Source organism: Saccostrea cucullata, unplaced genomic scaffold (genome assembly GCF_032062105.1).
Source record: "Saccostrea cucullata isolate Sc308-1 unplaced genomic scaffold, CSIRO_AGI_Scuc_v1 ctg1228, whole genome shotgun sequence".
NCBI lineage: Eukaryota > Metazoa > Mollusca > Bivalvia > Ostreida > Ostreidae > Saccostrea > Saccostrea cuccullata.
The window spans coordinates 333,742-356,049 of record NW_026929291.1 but is presented as its reverse complement, the minus strand read 5'-3'; the positions used below and the strand labels follow the sequence as shown (position 1 = coordinate 356,049).

The following is a 22,308-nucleotide window of genomic DNA, read 5'->3' as shown; positions in this document are numbered from 1 at the left end:
TGAATGTAAACCAAGATTTAACCCTGAACTAACTTCTTTTAGTCTCTTGCAGCCGTGTAACTAAGCTTTTTGTTCTTATATATCAATTTAGAAACACCATGAGACTTAAATACAGGTTTAAATAAAAAATCTGTTGAAATCAAACTAATGTCACCAACACCTCGTTGCCTTGTCTGTATTGGTCTGTTTTACTTTTATTAATGTAAATACACAAATAGCTTTCAAAAAGTTTGACATCACAACATTTTAAATTACTTAATTCACCATATCTCAAAAAGGCTGCAAAGCTCACGAAAATCATCACGTCGTTAGAACTCACATACAAATCACACAAACGAATCAACATCTCGGCCGAAACGGGATCTTTTCCACTGTTTCTCTGCAAACATTTTCCATTTTCTGAAACTCCCATGGTATGTTTTGATAGTATTGAAACTTTTCCCCTGAAGAAGGTAATCCGACATCTTGTCAGCTAGATCGATCAGGAAGTCACTTCCGGCTCCGCTTCCGGCCACATCGGCTCTTACTTTTTCTCGTAAGCCGATGTCTGTCAAATAGAAAAATTTAATGATCAAATCTGAATGCAACCATGTCAAAATTAAGAGGATTATTATAAAATTTCCCTTTTCTGTATCTACCCTTCACAATAATGGAATTTCTTGGCAATATGCAGCTATCTGAAACATTAATACAACTTTGCAAAATAGGCCAAAACGGAGCTGATACCCAATTCGGAACAACTAATGTCCCGACCACATTTTCAGACAAACATGTTTTGATTGTCTTAGAAATTACAAAGGGGGAGGCACAAGCTACATCCTAGCCCCTACCCAAGAAAATTCAAAAGCATCTATGCTACTTGTACGTGGACACTATGACTTTGAATAAAAATCTGACATTTTGTATTGTAACGGGTAGCAAAAGCATCAATATCATGTGGACCATATCTCTCGCACAAAACTTTGTACACTTCTAGTTCTATGCCCCAATTATTCCTGTCTATCTGCCTGCTGAGGAAATCAGCTTTCTGATTCTTATCTCTTGGAATAAATTTCGGATATAAAGTAATTTTGTTATAATCGCATAAATGAAAAATATCTGAAGGTATAACCTGCAAATTTTCTTTCTTGCTACCAACCTTTAAAATTTAAGAAACATTTTTATTGTCACTATAAACAGCAACAGAGGAACCTTTCAAACTGTCATAATGTGTATGAACCACCCTGTGCACTGCCTCTAGCTCTCGCCAAGTTGAACTCCTACGATTCTCTTCCGTATCCCAAGAATCACAGACGTTTTCACAATCCCCACCTGCTGTGGGGAACCTGTGTCTCAAAGCTGACCTTTTAGGATAATATATCCCCCATAACCTGTATCTGAAGCATCACTGAATAACTCAAACTCCAACAAGTCTTATACGTCTATGGTTCTTAACATTACCCCATTAAATTTAACTTGTATTTTCTGACCAAACTAAAATCTCCTGAATTGCATTTTTCCTCAAAAAGATTTTGCTATTCCGAGACTCGACACAAAAATATAAATACCTAGTCATAATGCGAACAACGTTCCCAAAAACTGCCTTCATACTAAATAATTTGACAGACTCCATTCTGCATCCTCTCAGTCCTTAGCTGTGGAACAGTCTCTCTTCTGTTCTGCAAAGATTGTCTCACAAGAACTTTATTTTCTCTGGCTGTTGATATCCTGGGTCGCCCTGGTCGTGCAGTGTCTTCATTAGATCCAGTTGTCTTTCGTCTCCCGATTGTTTTCCGAATCGTCTTTCTGTTAAAGGAAAGGAAATTAAGTTTTTTTTGTAACTTTAAGCAATATGTAAAAAAAAATTAAATTATGTCAAAAGTGCTCACTTACCTTGCAGTTCCAAGTTTTTTGGCAATCTCCGATACCGTGTTTTCTTGTTGATGCAGCAGGTTGAAAAGAATCCTTTCTTCTAACGTCAGTTGCCCCATCTTCTAATTTTTAGCTCACCTGAGCCGAAGGCTCAAGTGAGCTTTTCTGATCACATTTTATCCGGCGTCCGTCTGTCCGTCTGTCTGTCTGTCTGTAAACTTTTCACATTTTCGACTTCTTCACAAGAACCCCTGGATCAATTTCAACCAAACTTGCCTCAAAGCATCCTTGGGTGAAGGGAATTCAAGTTTGTTCAAATGAAGGGCCATGCCCTCATTCAAGGGGAGATAATTGGCAATTAATAAAAATTTGGTGGCATGTTTTAAAAACTTCTTCTCAAGAACCACTTTGCCAGGAAAGATGAAACTTATGGGGAATCATCCTCAGGTAGTGTAGATTTAAGTTTGTTCAAATCATGACCCCCGGGGGTAGGGCGGGGCCAAAATGGCCGATCTAAGTTTAACATAGAAATATGTAGGAAAATTCTTTAAAAATCTTCTTCTCAAGAATGACCAAGCCATAATTCATCATATTTATATGGAAGCATCCTCAGGTAGTGTAGATTCAAGTTTGTTCAAATCATGACCCCCGGGGGAAGGGCGGGGCCAAAATGGCCGCCCAAAGTTTTACATAGAAATATATAGGAAAATTCTTTAAAAATCTTCTTCTCAAGAATGACCAAGCCATAATTCATCATATTTATATGGAAGCATGCTCAGGTAGTGTAGATTCAAGTTTGTTCAAATCATGACCCCCCGGGGTAGGGCGGGGCCAAAATAACCGACCAAAGTTTTACATAGAAATATATAGGAAAATTCTTTAAAAATCTTCTTCTCAAGAATGACCAAGCCATAATTCATCATATTTATATGGAAGCATCCTCAGGTAGTGTAGATTCAAGTTTGTTCAAATCATGACCCCTAGGGGTAGGGCGGGCCTAAAATGGCCGACCAAAGTTTTAAATAGAAATGTATAGGAAAATCCTTTAAAAATCTTCTTCTCGAGAATAGCAAAGCCATGATTGGTCTTGGGGCTACTTTTGGATTTAAGCTTTTTAAGTTTAAACCAATTCTGCTTTTTCCTAGCCACAGTGCTCAGGTGAGCGATGTGGCCCATGGGCCTCTTGTTTAAATTTATTTTTTCCAATCATATCTAATTTTTCATGTTATAAGAGGTTACTGGTATTAAAATTCTTTATTTAAATGTTTATTTTTCTTTTAAATACCAGTAGGCAAATAAATGTCTGGTATTATTATGATATAAATACCATTTAATAATATTGAGAATAAGTTTCCCAAAATAAATGATGTTAATAAATTTTTGTCTAAAAATTTAATTTCTCCTTGGATTCTTTTTGTTACGATGCTCAGTATAGGTTATCTCTCTCTATAAAAGACAATTACAAATATTCTAAAGACTTTTTAGCTTTTTTTAAATTTAAAATTAGTGAAAAAATAACAGTGGATACTTATTTATGGAGGGTAGTGTTTGTAGCCCTGTATAGAGGCAATATTTTGCCTCTATAGGAATGTAATATGTGTTGTATAAACGTTTATTCATAAAATCAAAGTAAGTACATTTGGGGTTAGTTCGTGGAGTGGTTGTTGTAGCTTAACGTTTTTTGTTATGACGTTTTGATCCGACACATATTTTAGGTTTCCCGTCCAGAGCAATACATGTACTTTACCATTATAACCATTTGTCACAATTGATGTCCGTATTTGAATTCCATATATTTTATCTGTATTCTATATTACCAATATTATTTGCCCAATATGTTAACCATACTTTTAAGCTTGTTTAGCAGGTTTTACCTGGTGATTTAAATCCCGTGAAATCAGATTGGGCGTAGCAATTGCAGAGAGCAGAAGTGTCTAAGACTGCTCAACTTTCTACCTTATTTTTGTTTAATGTTTTAATATTTGATGACCAGAGGTCCACCTATTCTGGGTCAGTGTATTTTATTCATTATCGTTAACTGTATGATTTATTGACGGTTTTAATTCCTGAAATGGCTAGAGAACTTTGTTCTATAATTTTATTCGAAGTAGTATTTGCTCATGTAAAGTATATGTGTTATAAGTAAAAGTATAAGTGTATGAGTATATGTATAATGTAGACGTAGTGTTGTATGTGTTGTATGTATAAAGTATGGCGTATAGTATTCGTCTTAAAGTGGTTGTCTACAAGTAGTACACTTAGTTTATGTGTGAACGTAAAAGTTCTATAAAGTAAAGTAGTATGAAGTGAAGTGAAGTATAAGTACAGTGCAGTAAAATGCAACTAAGTAAAGTGTAATGCAGTAAAATGCACCTAAGTAAATGTACAGCAAAATGTACAAGTGTGAGCAATGTTTAATTATAATATGTCTGTATCTAACTTTGTTTTATTTTATAGGCCCCATTTATTTAGGCCACTTATGCCATCTGTACCATTCATGCCATTCAGCCAGTGAGCCATTCAGACAGTTATACTTCGCGAGTATTTGTAAATATCTGTAATAAAAACTATTTTATACAAATTGCTTTGTGATTTTGGGAAGCCGCCAGCCACCCTGTGACACCATAATTATGGGAGGCTGGGGGTATCATTTTGTGAGCTAATTGCTCACAGTACTTCTAGTCTTAATATACTATATCGAAAGTTCCTAATTTTATAGCTCTTATGTGAAGATATGAAGAATTTTAAGAACTTTGCATTTCAATTGAAAGGTCTTGATGGGGCTATACTGATCAAAGCCATTACAAAAGAATTATTAAGTTATGGTTTATTGTAGCAACATCATAATACAATTTACTTCAACAATATAATCAAAGAACTTGAAATTATTTTTCCCCAATTATAAGACACTGTTATTGGTACATCATAAATATCTGAGGTGGTTAACTAAACTTTTTACTTATTTTTACGTTACTAATAATTAAGACAAAGGGAAAATGTCATTTTTTTAATACACTGTAGGTACGATTCGCTGCTTGACAACAAATACATGAGCAGTGAGATTCTAAACATTTAAAACAACGTTTGGAAGGGAAAATTTTGTAGTGCTTGATAATGTAGAAGACGAAATTCATTTTTAATGCATTGTCCTTTGTACTCGTAATACTGATCAAAACTTTTTGAAAGCTCTGGCAATAATCAAATGGCATGACCAGATATGGATTTACTGAGTGTACTTATTTCAAATTATCCTATAGGCAGGTTGCTAAGTATTTTTCATTTATGCGAAGACAGTCCTGTATGTTCAGAAAATAAAAATGTATTTCAGTGTCATTTCATCTACCAAAAATTCTTAAAACAGACATTACCAACTTAAGCATACAAAATGCACATAGGCATCGGAACCGAGGGACTGAATCCACCTACTCCACTTTTTTTTGCAACAATAGGCATAGCATAGGCACATTAAACAATGCGGTGTAAGTTTATCCCCCTCCCCCACTTCCCATAGACACGTTGAAGTAAAGGCAAAATAAAGGGAAAATAGTTGGAAAGTAGTAGTATTTGGAAGAAAATTTGGTACTAAAAGAACCTCGACTACCCCTCTCCCTCTTTTGCTTGTCGGTTTATTTTAAATTCTATTTTACTTAGCCCCCCCCCCACTTTCAATTTGCTTCTGATGCCAAAGATGCATATACATTTATCACAATTTTATTTATTTTTATGAACTATTTATTTTTTCTCTTAGTGGTGTGCTCTTTATTTTCTATATAAATTGTATTTAATTTTTGTGTTTAAAATGGCATATAGGCCGGATGGGCCGGGTGTTGATTATTATTTTATAAATTCTGTAAACAAAAGAATGTAATAATTATGCACAAATGTCATTAAATAAATTACAGTTACTTACTTACTTACGTGGATAAAAATTAATTAAATTATATGAATGGTTATATATCATTTTTTTTGTGTGCACACAATGAACACAAAACAGTCCTCTCCGCCTTTTTCATATATAATATAGCTTAAAATACGGAAAACCATATGCTTATATGATCCATTATCCATTTTCATGCGATTCAAATGTCTCCGCCCCTTTGCTGTTACCTTAAAATCTAAAGCTGTCCAGTTCAATTCTCCGGAATTTATAATTCATACATGTTCTTTTCAAAAGCTTTGTATGTACTTATAGAAGTATATATGACTGTAAAATCGAGACATATCTGTATATATCAAAAGCATATACATGCAAAATAACCATTTATTAGTTTAGCGATACATTATGATCAGAAGCTTCAAATGGAGAGCCAAAAAGGTTCCAAATAACGTCCTTAAGTGCGGTCATTCTTTTCCAAGGCCGCAATTTGAATTTAATCATGAACAAAAACTTTAGAACTCAATAGCCTTTAACTTCATCCGAGTCAACTTGGTCCTGCAGATCTTCAAATGATTATAAAATTTTCTTATGTGCATTAAGAATAACATTTTTTTTATGACTACACCTAAAAGGAGGGGACAAACCAAACGTGAATGTGATTATGAATTATATAGAGGATACGCTGAAATATATACATGACTGACATACTGTGAACTAGGCTAACATTCATGCAGGTTCAAAGAATTAAATTCCTAATTAAGGAAGGTCTCAGAATTTCACAATATATTTTAATTTTTAGGTTAACTTATCAAATTTTAAACAACATAGGTAGATATTTATACAAGCAGAATATCAATTTATCTTGATAAACATACCAATATAAAATTAGAATAAGCATATTTTAATTTTATAATATTTTTATTATGATTACATACATACATACATATGCTGAATAAAAAGATACATGAAATTAACTGTTAAAAATTGTTTGATTCTTCAAATAAGATAATTATTTTAAATTAATTTGTAATAATCTTGACCTTTATACAAATATGCACATGTATTTATATTATCCCCTGTTTGTGCATTAGTTTACAAAAGCATGTGCATGTAATATCTGTTCATCAATAAGATTTTCATGTAGACAACATACTTAACATAAAAAGTTTTGTTAATGATCTATCTACATGCATTTCATAACTCATAAAATATAAATATTTGAAAGACCAGAGATTGTGTCAAATTTTTAATCAATTGACATTCTTATTAACTTTTATAATTTTGTAATTTGTTCTAAAATACATTTATAACATACAGATAATTTTCAACTGCCTGGCAGAAAAAAAATTCTTTTCTTTTAATTTAAAGAACTTTTATGCATGCACTAAAGTGCTAAAAAAAAGGCTAGACTGGTACCCTCACATTGGTTAACGGGCACCAGATCCCTCAAAAACTAATTTTTAGCATCAGTGACCAGAATCAAAGACAGAGAACCATTGCTTAAAAGCCCATTTGGTCATAACTCTCCCCGTTTCATATTATTCTGAAAAAAGTTTAAAAAAAAACTACCTATTGCAATAAATTAACTTCTGACCCAATTTGGTGACCCTACTCTGCCCAGAGAGATTTTTACCCTCAACCTTCTCCAATGATCCATTTTTGACAAAACAAAGAGCCCAGAGTCCTTAACAGTCATCCGAGTTATTTATTATTGTAGGTGAATAATTACAGGGAACTACACTGTATGTCCATTCGAAGGAGAAATTAAATTCCTGCTATTCAATAAAACTTTATGCAAAGTTTGGTTGAAAATTAAGAGTTCTGGAGAAAAGTTCAAATAAGTAAATATAGTTTTCATTTACAACAATGAATGAATTTAAATAAAAAAAAATCATGTCACACTTTGGTTCAGGTGAGCTAAAACAAATAAATTCCTAAAAATTCTTCAAACATGCTTTTAAAATTAAAACATAGCTAATTAAGTTTTCTCTGGATAACAAATGTCAGGATAGGGAAATTTGATTAGATTTGAAAAAAAAAGAGTTTGAGAAAGGAACTCCTGGTCATCTTTTCAAAGCACATGATCCTGATATGGAGACAAAATCCTAAAGGACTGCCAGCTTAACTAAATGACAATACAGCACAGGCCTAAGGAAAACGCCGATCTACCATAGCCAACCTGCAACTGAACTGAACACACAACTGAGAGGCGATCGCTTTCCGACTGTCTGGCTCTCCTTGCACACATGAAAAGAAAAAGAAAAGATATTAAAACATATGAATCAGCCTTATTGTTAAAAAATTAATGAAATGATGGATAATAATCAAAACTCTTAAAAAATACTGGAAATGCATTCACAAATCATGCATTTGATATTATAAAATGTAGAGGTGCATCTTTTCCTCTTCTAATCAATAAGACCCCTTGGGGATTTCGGTAAGAATAGGTTCTCAGTACCCCCTTGCTTGTGGTAAAAGGCGACTAAATGGGGCGGTCTTTCGCATAAGACCGTATAAACCGAGGCCCCGTGTCACAGCAGGTGTGGCACGATAAAGATCCCTCCCTGCTCAAAGGCCGTACGTGCCGAGCATAGGTCTAAATTTGCAGACCTTCACCGGCAATGGTGACGTCTCCATATCAGTGAAATATTCTGGAGAGGGACGTTAAACAGTATACAATCAATCAATCAATCAACCTAATCAATAAGATGTTCAATAAATTAAGAAGTCTTCTACATGAAGCCTTTTTTCTAACTTTATGACCTAATTTAATTAATTCAAAAGTAAATTTAATAATTTCACAAACCACTTCATGTATTCAAATTAAGTCTTGGTAAAAAAAATATTATTTGAATCAACATGTGTAGTGAATATCAAGACTAAAGTTTTACCTGATCCTTAGTTTGTCTTCACTTTGACTCTCCTCCCAAATCGTGCATGGTAGCATGTACTGTCAGCCATGGCTGGAATCCCTTACATGTAGAAGGCATTTACCCTGCAACAAGACATATTCTGATCATGAGTTTTTTCTTTGACCTAAATATGAACGTGAATCTTTTTTTGTATGTCATATATAGTTGTTTAAATTTCTATTAAAATGAGTTTAAGAGGACTTTCAGAATCTATGAATTCAGGAATTATGTCTCATTCATAGACATGTATATACGAGGGTTGTCCCAAAAAGTCGTAGACAGGGAACATAGTTTATTTTTTCTTGGCTAAATCAAATTTCTTTTCTTGTCATAGCAAAGAGTAATATGGTATGATCATGCATTTCAAGTTTCATGATGATACTACATTTAATAAGAAAACTAAAAAAATAAAGAAACCATGTAAGTGTACATCAGCACACTAAAGCAAGCGTAATTTACATCCCTCATAACGTCATGCTCCCTTTTTTTTGCTTCACACGAGGCTATTTACATCCAAATGAATATTTTTTTTGTGAAATACCACTCTTAACTAAGTTAATAATTTAAATTTACTACTGTACGTTTTCCTTAGCAAATTCAAATTTGAGTCAAAATTAAATTAGTTGAAAGATCACCTTATAATTTACGCAGAAGAGAATACACCTTGTTTGACGACGTTCATGGCACAGAACGTTCCCAACTGTCTGCGTTAAACAATCAGTACTCTACTTTACATGCAATAACTATTTTTCCGATATTGAGGAAAAACTATCTTTCAATTTAATGCTATTAAAAAACAACTTTTCTATTAAAATATAGTGTGCAATTTTCTTTCTGTACTCTTTTTCCCGGCTCTGATGAATATAAAACATACCAAAAACAATTTATTACATTTTCGTGCGCCGAGTTCGCGTTCGACGACGTAATTTTCATCAATCTCAATTTGAACAACTCTGAAAAACATGCCACCAGTCGTCTGTTTCTAATGCTATATATTTGAAATTTTGACATAATATAAACATTTTGATTCTAATTTTAAGTGATTTAAATTTTAATTCAATCTTTTACATAGAACCAAAGAAATAAAAACAAATGCAATAGTTATACATGTAAGCCATGTGTGCCAAGTAAAAGACAAAATTAGCAGCTCTCCATCGGCAAATTGTGACATTCCCATATGAGTGAAAAATTCTCAAAAAGAATGTTAAATATCATACAAACAAACAATAAACTAAAAATTCGGTGCAAATTCTTTTCTTCGAAAGGGATCCTAAAATGTTTAGAATGTTTAGATATGGTAAATAAGAGTAGAAAAGTACTGTATCATCCCAGTCTTCATGAAATCAGGTAGAATTTGTTATATGGCCTGAAAAAATATAAAATGTTAATGCATTAACATAAGAGTATATGATTGATTTATTTACAATTCATCATATATAAATTAAAACAATCAAACAAAGTAACACTTGTTATCTTGAAAAGCTCATTTGACTGCTGAAAAACCGAGATATCCATGAAATTCAGGGTAAGATATATAGAAAAAAATGTCGTTCAAGGGACTTTGATTTTGATATCTCGATGTGTTCAAGGTATCACTCAGTGTTCAAGATACCAAAGTTCAAATCTAAACTGAGTATATAAAATAAACATATGCCAAAAATGAGCACATTAAATTAACATTAGTAAATTATGTGCAATTACAAGTGTTTGCAAATCATTAATCAACTTTGAAATACTGTCATGAACATCAACATACCCCAGGTAGTCAAAGTTGTTTGATTTTAAAATACGGTTGTTTAACTGTACATATTTACACTACACTGTATTTATTTGTTGTCAACAGAAAAAATTTTTCACATTATCATCCATCTTTTACTATCATGATGAGAGTTATGCCTCTTTTCCATAATCCAAAATATGCTTTCTCTCTGAAAATTGTACCTTTTTGACCTTATATAGTTTGTGAGCTCTGCAGACAATTCATAACAAGCTATTTTAAGTAGCAACATGTTTGATATTTAAAAAATATTTGAAAGGTTGAAAGATATTAAGTCTCCTTAAAATAGGAAAATAAATGATTTTTCTTTATCTCTTCTTAACTGAAAAGCCAAGAAATAAACAAAATGATTTTCGAATATTTATACAGGACTTTCAAGATAAATATCCTGTCTCTTATTATGGCACATCCATTTACCCTTGGTTGTGGGCTTCTGTACTAAGATGTAGTATTAAAAAATATTTGAAAGGTTGAAATGTTTAAATCAGCGAGGCTATATTATATAACAATATTGACATAAAGACCTCATGTTATCTTTTCGACGACATTTTTGAAAAATGAATTTTCATTTTTTTAGCTTTTCTGAGCCAAAGGCTCTAACAGCTAATGCTGGGGCTATTTTCGCGGTGTGTGTAGACTGTTAGGCATAACCCAAGAACCTGTTTGCAATCATTGCCAAATTTGTCACAAGGTATCCCTGGTCTAAGGACTAGCATTTACACTAAAGCTAGGGTTGGGAACTTTCAAGAAGGGGATATATTGAGAGGTTTATATCATCAAATCTTGTAAGTTAATGCATCTTGAGGCCTTTAAACATATTTATAAAAAAAGCAGGTCACTGATAACCGAAGTACAACCCAATGCTCTCGAGAGCGAAGTTCGTGCTCCACTGATGGACGTCACCCACAGAATCGGCAACAGAAAGATGGTTGGTGAAGACAAGATCTATAGTCCCAGGTGCAATCAAGGGGCTTGTTTTATTGTGTATATTGTAGAACGAGTAGAACTAAAAATAAAACTGGACTACATACTTTTTCACATGTTGGTGAATTGATATTGTATTCATATCAAGACATATCTTATTTATTATTTGATGAAAAAGACTGGACTCATGCTTTATCATATGTTGGTGAATTGATTTTGTATTCATATCAAGCCATATTTTATTTATTATTTGATGAAAAAGACTGGACTCATGCTTTATCACGTTGTTGAATTGATATTGTATTCATACATGTATTAAGCCATATTTATTATTTGATGAATAAATTTTCAACTTTTCAGTCATGCATTTCTTTCTACTTGCACATGTTCATACCCATAAATTCATATTTATATTTCTTGAGTGATGGTCTCAAGGTGTTTCTGGTTCAGACTGACAGTTTGTCCCAATTAAATTATTGTTACATCTGCTACATGTATTGAAACAGACATTCATGAAGGATTATTTCAGCATATTCAATCCTGAGAATAACAATCAAAACACCTAGGGAACACATATGAATATGTGCTAGTTTCTTTTGCAGAAAATAAACAACTAATAAGAATTTTTCACATTTATATATAAACATGATAAATACTGTATCTATCTGACAATGTAAATTGTATTAAAACATTCATATTTCAAACACTCAACAATTGCAACATTTTATTAACCACTCAAGATTCACTCTCCTTAAGTAAGCAAAAAAAAAAAAAAAAGAATTTTAAAAAATAAAGATTACTAAAAAATACAGAAATTGAAAGTGTTTTCTTTATTTTTGATAAAGGAAAGTAATCAAACCAAACATGAATGGAGAATTAAAAAAAATTGAAATGACTGATTCTTACAAGAGATCTGACTTTTGTAAACTAATCTACATGTACAATTCATGTGACACAAATTTGAAATACAATCAAGATCTTAAAATGAAAATGTACATGTAATATATTGTATTCCAAAAATTTTTACAAAGTATAATGCAAGGAAATCAGTCACAATAAGTCCATGACGAAGTCAAAAAATTGAGGCTTTGCCATCATTGAGGATAAGCAGTGGTGCAGTATGACTATGATTGTCACAGAGTTCTATGTAACAGGACGCTTTCTTGTGTAGAGTAACTCTAAGAAACTTTGAATCCTTTAGACTTTAACAAAGGAAATGAAATGTATCACTTTTAACAAAGTATGACACAAAGAATTCAGTCACAATTAGTCAATGACAAAGTCAGAAACCGGAAGCTTCACCATCATTGAGGACGACAAATGGTATGACTTTGTGGATGTGGTCTATGTAACGGGCACACTGTCTCGTGGAGAGGGACTCCCAGAAACTGCGAATCCCTTGGACTAGTTGATCCTTTGTCCTTGGCTTCGTTACTGTCTGAAGGTGATACTTCATAGACGCCCACACGTTCTCTATAGGGTTCAAGTCTGGGGAAGAGGCTGGAGTCTTCATTACTTTATCAAGCATTCCTTTTTCTGCCATCCATTCCTTAGTCGACTTTGACGTATGTTTGCTGTCATTATCCTATGATAACAAAGATATTCAAATTTAATAGCAAATCATAGCATAATGGACATCTACTAAATCTATATAATACACTGTTAGTTTTCTTTATATGAAACACCCAATTCATGCTTTTACAATAATAAAACCTTACTACTATCAAAAAAATCTCAATTAAAAAAAAAACATGATTTTTCAAGTTGCATTGTTTAAGTAACATTCTTGAAATGATAATTAACTCTCACCTGGTATAATCGATACCCCTCAGGGAATTTGTCTTCTACGAAAGGAAGGAAATTCTGTTGCAGTATCCCCTGGTATATCAAGGAATCCATGACTCCGTTGAAAATACAGATGCTTGTTCGTCCATGGTAGGAAATGCCTGCCCACACATGTACCTACAATTAATGTCATTATATTATATATATGAACATGACAATTTTTTTTAAAGCAATTTCTTTAAAAAAGCATTGACTAGTTTACAATGTATTGTAAATTATAATAGGAAATGAGCATTTTTACTGCAGCTTTGACACATTATGAAAATTACAGATTATGTGTACTTTCTGTTTTGAAAAAGAGATATTTAATACCAGGTATTTATTATCTGAAATATATTATTCATCAGATTAACAAACCTTATAAGCATGTTTGGGTTTGGGTTTTCTGGAACATTTCTTTTGGATCTTTGAGCCCTCCTGGTGAAAGAAAAGCCTCCCATTTGCAGACATTTCAACAGTACTCTCGTCAACAAATATAACATCTTTAAAGTCGTCGTTGCGATTAAGCGCATCTAAACACCACTGAAGCCTTATCTAAAAGAAAGATGTATCAATAAAAAGAACATGAATATCATGGCAAGTACAGAGTGTGTTTAATCTCTTACAGTCACAGTAAATTTCATTTTGATTTACACTGTACAGGGTATTCTCGAGCAAGACCAGAACATTAATTAATATTATCTGATCCAAAATTTATTAGATGATAAAGAAACAAATGTATGTGGATCATAATGTTCTAATCAACTTTCATCTTTCTATATCATTACAAAAATATGTGCATTTATATTACAGCAACATGTTTTTAAAGATCTATATTTACAATTATTTAGTAGACACCAATTTTAATTTTTTATGCTAAAGATGTTTGATTAAATTTTCATTGCGTTGCCAAAATCATATTATAAATAATAACAGAAAAAGTTTATAAATATAAAACCTACCATCTTGTTCTTGTTGCTTATCAGCTGGCACGTCTTGGACACCACTGTCTTCCATCCCAGCTCCTGTCGTCTTTTTCTGATAAGGCTGCACGACACTTTCACCCCAAATACCTCAAACAGTTTTCTTTTCAGGTTTTGTGTTGTGATTTCGCTGTTTTTGGAGATCCAACTGTCCATAAACTTTATATGTAGAGGTTTCAACTTCGCCGAATGCGCACCCACAGTCCTGGTTTTCCTAACAAAACCTCGGCCACATTTCCAGCGTTCTAGGAAGGCATATATCCCCTGACGGCTGATCATGCAGTTGTGGTGTACACGTAGTCTTTCTCTAATGATCTGGATAGGCAGATTAGTTGCACGGTATCGGATGATCGCTAATTTCACTGCAGTTGATATTCTCCCTTCTTTCGTCTTCGGCGCCATTGTTCAGAATGATTCCGCAATTTGATTTTTTTAACAAAACGAAAAGAAAACCTGATAAACGGAGAAAACGATACACGGAAAACCTGATAAACGCAAAACACGATAAACGCAAAACCTGATAAACGGAAAACCTGATAAACGCAAAACCTGATAAACGCAAAACCTGATAAACGCAGAACACGATAGGATTACTGATAAACGCAAAACACGATAGAATAAACGGAAAACCTGATAAGATACACGCACGATACGATAGGATACACGCACGATACGATAGGATACACGCACGATAGGACACGATAGAATTGTCAAGAATAACGTTGCGGGTACTGTAATATAGTGTATATTTTGAAAAATGTTTGGAGCTGATCCTGGTCTGCATGTAAATGTTGCAATATTATTTAAGATGCGAAACATAAATAAACAGAAGTCTATGTCAGCATAAAAAAAATCGGACATTGTTTAAAACAGTATTATTAAACATAATGTGAATACTGGTTAAAATGCATAATTCTGATGTTTAATGTTACTAAATGCTTCCTACTTAAAAGATACTTTTGAACTGTGTATATCAGGGAAAGTATTTGACATTCGAAATACATTAAAGCAATTGCCTGAATCAAGAGACCTTTAAAGGAGTTATTGCCCTTGTCAACATTTTTCAAGATTGAATAATTGATTAAAGAAAGAAAATATACATTTTTAAAATTCTTTCACTAAACAATATTTATCATTTCACCTATCATAAAGCATTCTTCCAAAAGACTTTGTTCTATTGGGTATGAACATGATGAATATAAACTAATAAATTACAGTTTTTGCAAAAATCTATGACATTATAGGAGGGTGGAATTACCTTAAGACATTGTATTAACAGCATTTGACAAACATGCTCTAAAATACTTAGCTATTCTGTGCTACAGGTAATAGAAAAAAATGAAAACCTACTTACGAGTGTTTTTTTCCCCACTAAAGCAAAGTATGTGGGTCAATCTTGACCGACACAACTACTCAGTACTCCCTTCTACAGCTGAGTGTCTGGTTGAACAAGACTAAAATCAGCAGGGTTTTAAGTGTTTTTTCCCTTCATTTATCAGTTAGTCTGATAAACTAGTCTTTATCTGATTATTTATGCTGCATACATTGATTGTTCATAACAATACAAAATTATGTTTTACCATGTTAAGTAAATGAAAACAGAGAAGAGCAACTTTACAATGGATTGGACGCACAGGAGAGAGCAGATATTGAGATAAAATTGTCTTAATTAAAGCAGGTATGTAGACCCCATAGTAATGTCGTAAAGCAAATCTATACCTTGGTAAATAGATATGCATTTTCAACTGTTTCTAAAATTTCAATCTATATCTTGAAAACTTTTGGTTACATTACAAGGTGAAAAATCTCGACCCTAAAAAAGGCATTGGAATCCAAGAATCAAAATGTCACTTTGCGTCGCGACAGGTTCTCATGAGGGCACTTTGTGAACAAATGCTTAATTGTCTTTTAAATTATAAGAATTTTAAGATTCCCTGAAAATACTTTATTTAAATTGATAATGTATTTCTTTCTCAAATGCTTGAATTATCATCTTTGCGATATACTTTAGCTTAATTTCAATAGAATCTCCAAATTTGGTCAGTTATGTCAGTTATGTGAATGCCGCGAGATAGAACCAATAAAATCGCTTCGCGGGAAATTGAGGGTGCGTCTCTTTGAAGATAGCGTTGGTCGTCAATTCTTTCAGCACGAGAAGTAACTCACTGGAATTTTTACTACGTCTCTTTAGAGATAGGGTGGGTCGTCACTTTCTTTAAGGACGCTGGAGAATTAACTCACAGGAATTTATTTAACGATTTTTATTCGATTTTAAGCGGTAAGATCATTTTAACTTCGCATGTAATGACAAGACTGTCCGAAGGCTTAAACTTCCTTAAAATATAAATTAAATTTTGAGCCAGATTTAAATTTCAATATGTAATTCTTGTCTAAAATTGCAGTCAACTTGAGATAAAAGTTTAATCAGGCATTATAATAAAGCATATTTGTGATGTCACATGACTATGTTGATCATGTGACGAACATTTATGATATTCTTAAATGTCAAAAATCGCTTCCGCACAAGTGCAAAACGAAATTATTGTGCAAGGTTTGTTAGATAAATCAATTCACCGTGATCTCTGGTACGTATAAAGTGTTGGGGGGCAGGTTTAATTTTTATACGTTTAGAAAATATTTTACGAGAAATTCAACTTACTAAGATAAGAAGGCCCTATGGTATTTTTAACTCTTTATCACAATTATACAAAAATCTATAAACTACACACAATCCTCAGCAAAATTCAGTTAGAGGACATACTTCTCTTGTAGATTTACACAAAATTTCTTCAATTTTTCCTTGTTTTTCACATGTGCCAGTCCAATATAAACATGATTCAAAAATTATAACTCTGTCTACGAACGTGTAAAAGGAGTGTTTCACATATAATTTATTTGCTTTGTGAATAAATGCATATCGGACGAGCGAAAGGAATATTTTAATATTGAATGTTCAACATCACAACTGAGCTTCAAAAACAGAACTAACACTTGAATCAAACAACAGCCCCCCCCCAAAAAAAAAAATGTACACGTCATGCCAAAATAATGACTTTCCCCGTCAAGTCCGCTCAAGTATGCAGTTATATTATTAAATTATAACTTATGTATTCCAAATTGTAAAACAATGTCGTACTATAACGGTTTTTTTCCTCAACCATAAAACTTTGGAACAGTCTTAGTGAAGATGTAAAAAAACTCTCCTTCATTACCTATCTTTAAACACTGTTAAAGTAAAGCTTAAGAATAAGAGCAACTAATAAACCTTGTAGGTACTTTAACTTTGGTAATAGAAAAGAAAATATCTTGCATTGTCAGTTGCGAAACAATGCTAGTAATCTTAATGCACCTTTTAAAAATCATTTTTCTTTATCAAATATTAAATCATGTCAAAAGTGTGGATTTCATACTGAAGATACTGAACATGATTTTATCAACGGCCAATCGTATATTGTTGAAAGAAACTTATTGGTAAAAAAAAATTATATGATATTGATGTTGTTTTTGAACTCGACACTCTGCTAAGAGGAAAATGCCAATACTCTAATCAAACAAATTGTAAAATATTTTCATACGTACAAGGATTTATTAAATCTTCTAGAGACTAAATTAGGGACATTGTAATATATAATTCTTTATTAAATGTCTAATTTTTCCTCCAAATATTTGCATTATTTTTAAACTGGATCAATATGTAAATAATATGTATAAAGTTAGGGGGTTGTCATCCTTTTTGAAATATAATGTAAATAAATAATACTTGATTGTGAATCTTCATTTTTCAATATAATTTTATTGATTATCATGTACATGTATTTTTACTTACTATTGTATCTTGACCTATTATACAATGAGAGGGTGTACATAAACCTTACCTGTTGCCTAATCCGTATTGAATTATTCAATAAAATATGTTTAAAGCAACTTAATTTTACAGAGTTTGATCCGATTTTCCGGATCACCACACTGTGGTTTTCTGAATCCATATCACCACTCTCTGAAACTGATGACGTAGTACGCAAAAACATGACGTTATTTTTCTTGCGCGTTAAAAAGTCCCTTGTTATTATGCTTTGTTTTATGGATAAATATTATACAATTGATCTCTAAAGTTTTATTCTGCTATATTTAGCTAGTTATAAGGGGGTATATAATAAAGTTATCATTATCACGTCTCGTTGACAGGCGCGGATCATCAGATCAAACTCGACGCTTCGCGTCTCGTTAGATCTGATGATCCACGCCTGTCAACTCGACGTGATACGACCCTTCGGATCAAGTTACTGTTATAATAATATATATTTATTTGGTGAAAATTATTTTCTCTCCGTGTCGGATAAAAAATCGCCTCTTATTGAAATATTTATGATCACGTTGTCTCGCATGTTTACAGCAAACAATGGTCCAATCTCGTGAATGAACCAAAAAGCATGATGGTCTACTACGTTTTAACTACAAACACGTGAGTTAGGGATTGTCAATATTGAGAGCACCTCAGAGTTGGTTGCTTTTTGTACCGAGGAATAATCACGTAAATTGTCTTTTCAATGGACATTTTCGGTTGGTTGAACTTCTACAGATGTCAACGACTATGGATGAATAAGTGTGGAAACCATGTTGTGCCAAAATGAAATAACTAATACAAACAAATGATATAATTTGTTCAATCAAAATGGTTATTAGATACATTCGATTCTGCATTTCTTATTGGTTCAAAACAACAAAAAGTATTCCACAGAATATCATATATAAATCTACACAATATACCGAATGCCAAAACCAGAATACTACTAAATAATATAATTATATTCTTTACATATGAACCACAGTATTTCTGACCCCTTGAAAATAATATAAAAAATCTTGCAAGTAGGTTATCAGCATTGACTCGGGCTAAATAGAAAGTGAAATTTGGAGTTTGGCAGTAAATTGTAGTGAATAAATAAAATTTAGTAGTGAAAGATATTGGAACTTATTTTACTTGTCAGATTTCTTCGAGCTAGTTGATCTTTATTCTAACTGTTTTATCCCCCAACCACTTAAAAAAACCATGCTACCTACCTGAATTAATTTTTCTTAATGTTGTTCATCGAAATGCTAGATTGGAATAGTTGGAAACTGGAGTAGTTTTTAGAGGCCTGGAATTCCTTAACCAACTTTATTTTATGAGCCCAACTATATTTCTAAGAAGGCAAGATGTATGGTATGTAAGTTTTATTTACAGATGTTATGTAGTTCATATAAAAAACCAAAAGGGATACTTGACAATATCCCATTCAGGGTGTAAACATAGCAGTTTAAATTACTTTCCATACATTGTTCTTGACATAAAATATTTTTTGCGCATAATGCGCTCCATACTGAAGATCCATAAATGTTCACCCAACCGAAAATGCCCACTAGCAGTACAGCACGGTGAAACTCTAAACAAACGGACCTGTACAATGTGTGGAGAAAACTTTAATTTTCATCATTGTTAATCATTTGTATGCAAATATGAGCATAGGATTAGTAGATAATAATGTACATAATGCATCGTCTTTCTGAGAGCGATTAGAAAAACTAGCCTTTTTGAAAAACACATATAGTATTTTACGCAGTAACCCATAAATGCATTAAATACAACTCATTGAGCTGATTGGTCTATTTGTGTCCCTCAATGAAAAGACGTCACAAAAAATATTTCCCCCGACCTGATGATTCTCGCGATGCTTTTCCCGCGCACATGCGCAGATCCAGGATAAACATCAGTCCTTTATAAATATGCATGAGAATATCGTGTTCTTTTCCTAACAAGTACTTTGTTAATACCGAATAAAATTTCGTCGAATTTGCAAGAATGCTTCATTTTTGGTAGCTTATCATACTCCAGAAATTTTCATTCGGTTTCAGCTGTGCAAAAATACTGTTTAACACGGCATACATATCTTTAAATTGAACAAAAATACTTTTTTTCCGGGAAAAAGGGAGGAGCATTTTAAAAATAACATGTAGATACCTTTCTTTTTTCTTGGAAAATATTTTACAAAGATAATAAAGTGAAAATTCATCTTACCCCCCCAAAATTGTATGCCATGTATAAATTTGTTTAAAAAATGGCTTAATATAGGATCATTGACCCTCAGCTTGTCAAGTCTATCAGTTCATTCAAAGAAACAAACTAACGAAGGCTATTCAATAAATAATGTCCTTGGTCCTCGGAAAAAAGCAAAAGACGCTACTCAAAGATTTAACTTAATATTCTCTTTTATTTCAAACAAATGCCCGTAACATTTTTTATCCAATTTCTTATTTTTAAAACTCATTTTTGAGTATGACCTTTAGTATTCTGGAAAATAGCAGATCCTTTGATTTCTTGGACTTGTTTTTTCCTTCTGAAAAGTGTTTTTTCAAGTTTGAAAAATGAAACAAGTCAAAGGGTGAAAGATCTGACGAATATTGTTAATGTGAAAAAACATGATGAAAAAATATGAACTTTCTGTTTATCCCAAAAACTTCTTTACTCTTCAGGGCGTGCGGGTCGGACGCTGTCATGAAGAAATTTAATGTAGTGGATTCATGATTCTGGTTCCTTCCTCTCTCATAAACCTTTCGATTTTTTGCAAAAAGCTTGCATTCTAGACTCCTTCAGAAATTGAACTGCCTCCCCGAATACTAATTTGAGCAACAAGAACAAATAGTTTAGAAAATTGAATAAAAATCTGTCCTGATATTTTTGGATCGTTTCAGTCCTTTGCTGTTTTGTCAAGTACATCTATTGTTAATTTTGTTTTGAGGCATTAAGCAACAGATTTTGAAGTTTCACTATTTGTATCAATTTCAAACAAAACGTTGATAACTACAATTACTGATATTTTAAAACCATTGTTCAGATATGTCGTTATCACTCAGATCATATTTCAAAACATATGTTGACCTTTGAGTACTAAGCTTTTTTTTTTTACTGTCAAACGTTTCTTTTAAATAGTGTGAACTAATCCCGAAATAATGTTTATCAAACATTCTATGTGTCTTTAAGTCAATCATACATCATCAAAGATTATTTTTTGTTCATTAGTTGTTATAACTTTATTTGGCAAGGACGGTACCCATTTTTGAAGTGCATTATTTACTGTTTTATCTTTGAAATCCACCTGCTCATTTGTCAACAAAACAGATTTATAGAAGTTTTAATGAAGCTTTTAATTTAACTCTTAGTTTTCTGCATTCATTACCATTCATTTGTAATGCAGTGTCTCGAATAGCCCTTGTTTCCCAGCTTCTCATGATTAAACTACGTGATAAAAAGTGGTCACAAAAACAGTTATAAATTCATTAAAGATCCAATAATGAGAGAAAGTCAAGCTTAATGTCTTATGATATCTGTATTGTATGGCATATAGTTCAGGACAATATTTATTGAACAGCCCACGTAAGAGAACAGGCAAACTTTATCACAATGATGGGACCATCAAGGCATTTTCTTTAAAAAAAATACCCATCCCTTAAGACTTAAAAAGGTTACACGTCCCATGGTAACATCTTAAAATAATTTTTATACTTTGTAATATTATCCATTAATTTGAAGATTTATTTTGCTATTTGAATCCTTCATTTGACTTTCAAAGATTGGCTGTGTACGTGTGTTCAAGCATGAAGTGACTTCTTATCGTTGAATTCACACCTCCTTACGTTGTATAAACAAAGGGATTATCAGCATGCACTGAATGAAATGACTAATGACAATAACAACTACAATGATTTAATCTCTGAAATGTACAAACATACATTTTAGAGAGGAGGTAGGAAAAGATACAAACACATAGAAAAATAATATAATACGGTTATTATAAACAGTACAAAATATCAATCATATTAATGTTCAAGTCAATAATTTTCATCTATATTTTGTTTGACAACCAAAAAAAAAATTACATTATTTTTTCATTGCTGGACAGTTTGTTGTTGTAAAAAGTCGCTTAAATTTCTCTATATTTGGTCTACATGTGAGAGAGTGTGTAATATATTTTAACTTTTTGTGTGCATACAAAATCATAATGGAATTCATCACCAATCTGATCAAGATCACGTAAAGAACAAATCCTTTGTTCTCTTAAGACCATTCCATCTCCCAGTTTCAATAGGGAGCTTAAAGATGTTGCATCTAAATTTACATAATTA

At 32.5% G+C, this 22,308-nt stretch overlaps 1 long non-coding RNA gene across 1 annotated transcript; it reads left to right on the top strand.

The window, feature by feature from the left end:
- The first annotated feature begins 3,777 nt into the window (after nucleotides 1–3,777).
- Nucleotides 3,778–4,430, top strand: LOC134280340 (uncharacterized). Its single transcript, XR_009994887.1, has 2 exons — nucleotides 3,778–3,861; nucleotides 4,309–4,430. It is a non-coding gene; the product is annotated as an uncharacterized LOC134280340 (long non-coding RNA).
- Nucleotides 4,431–22,308: the final 17,878 nt, after the last annotated feature.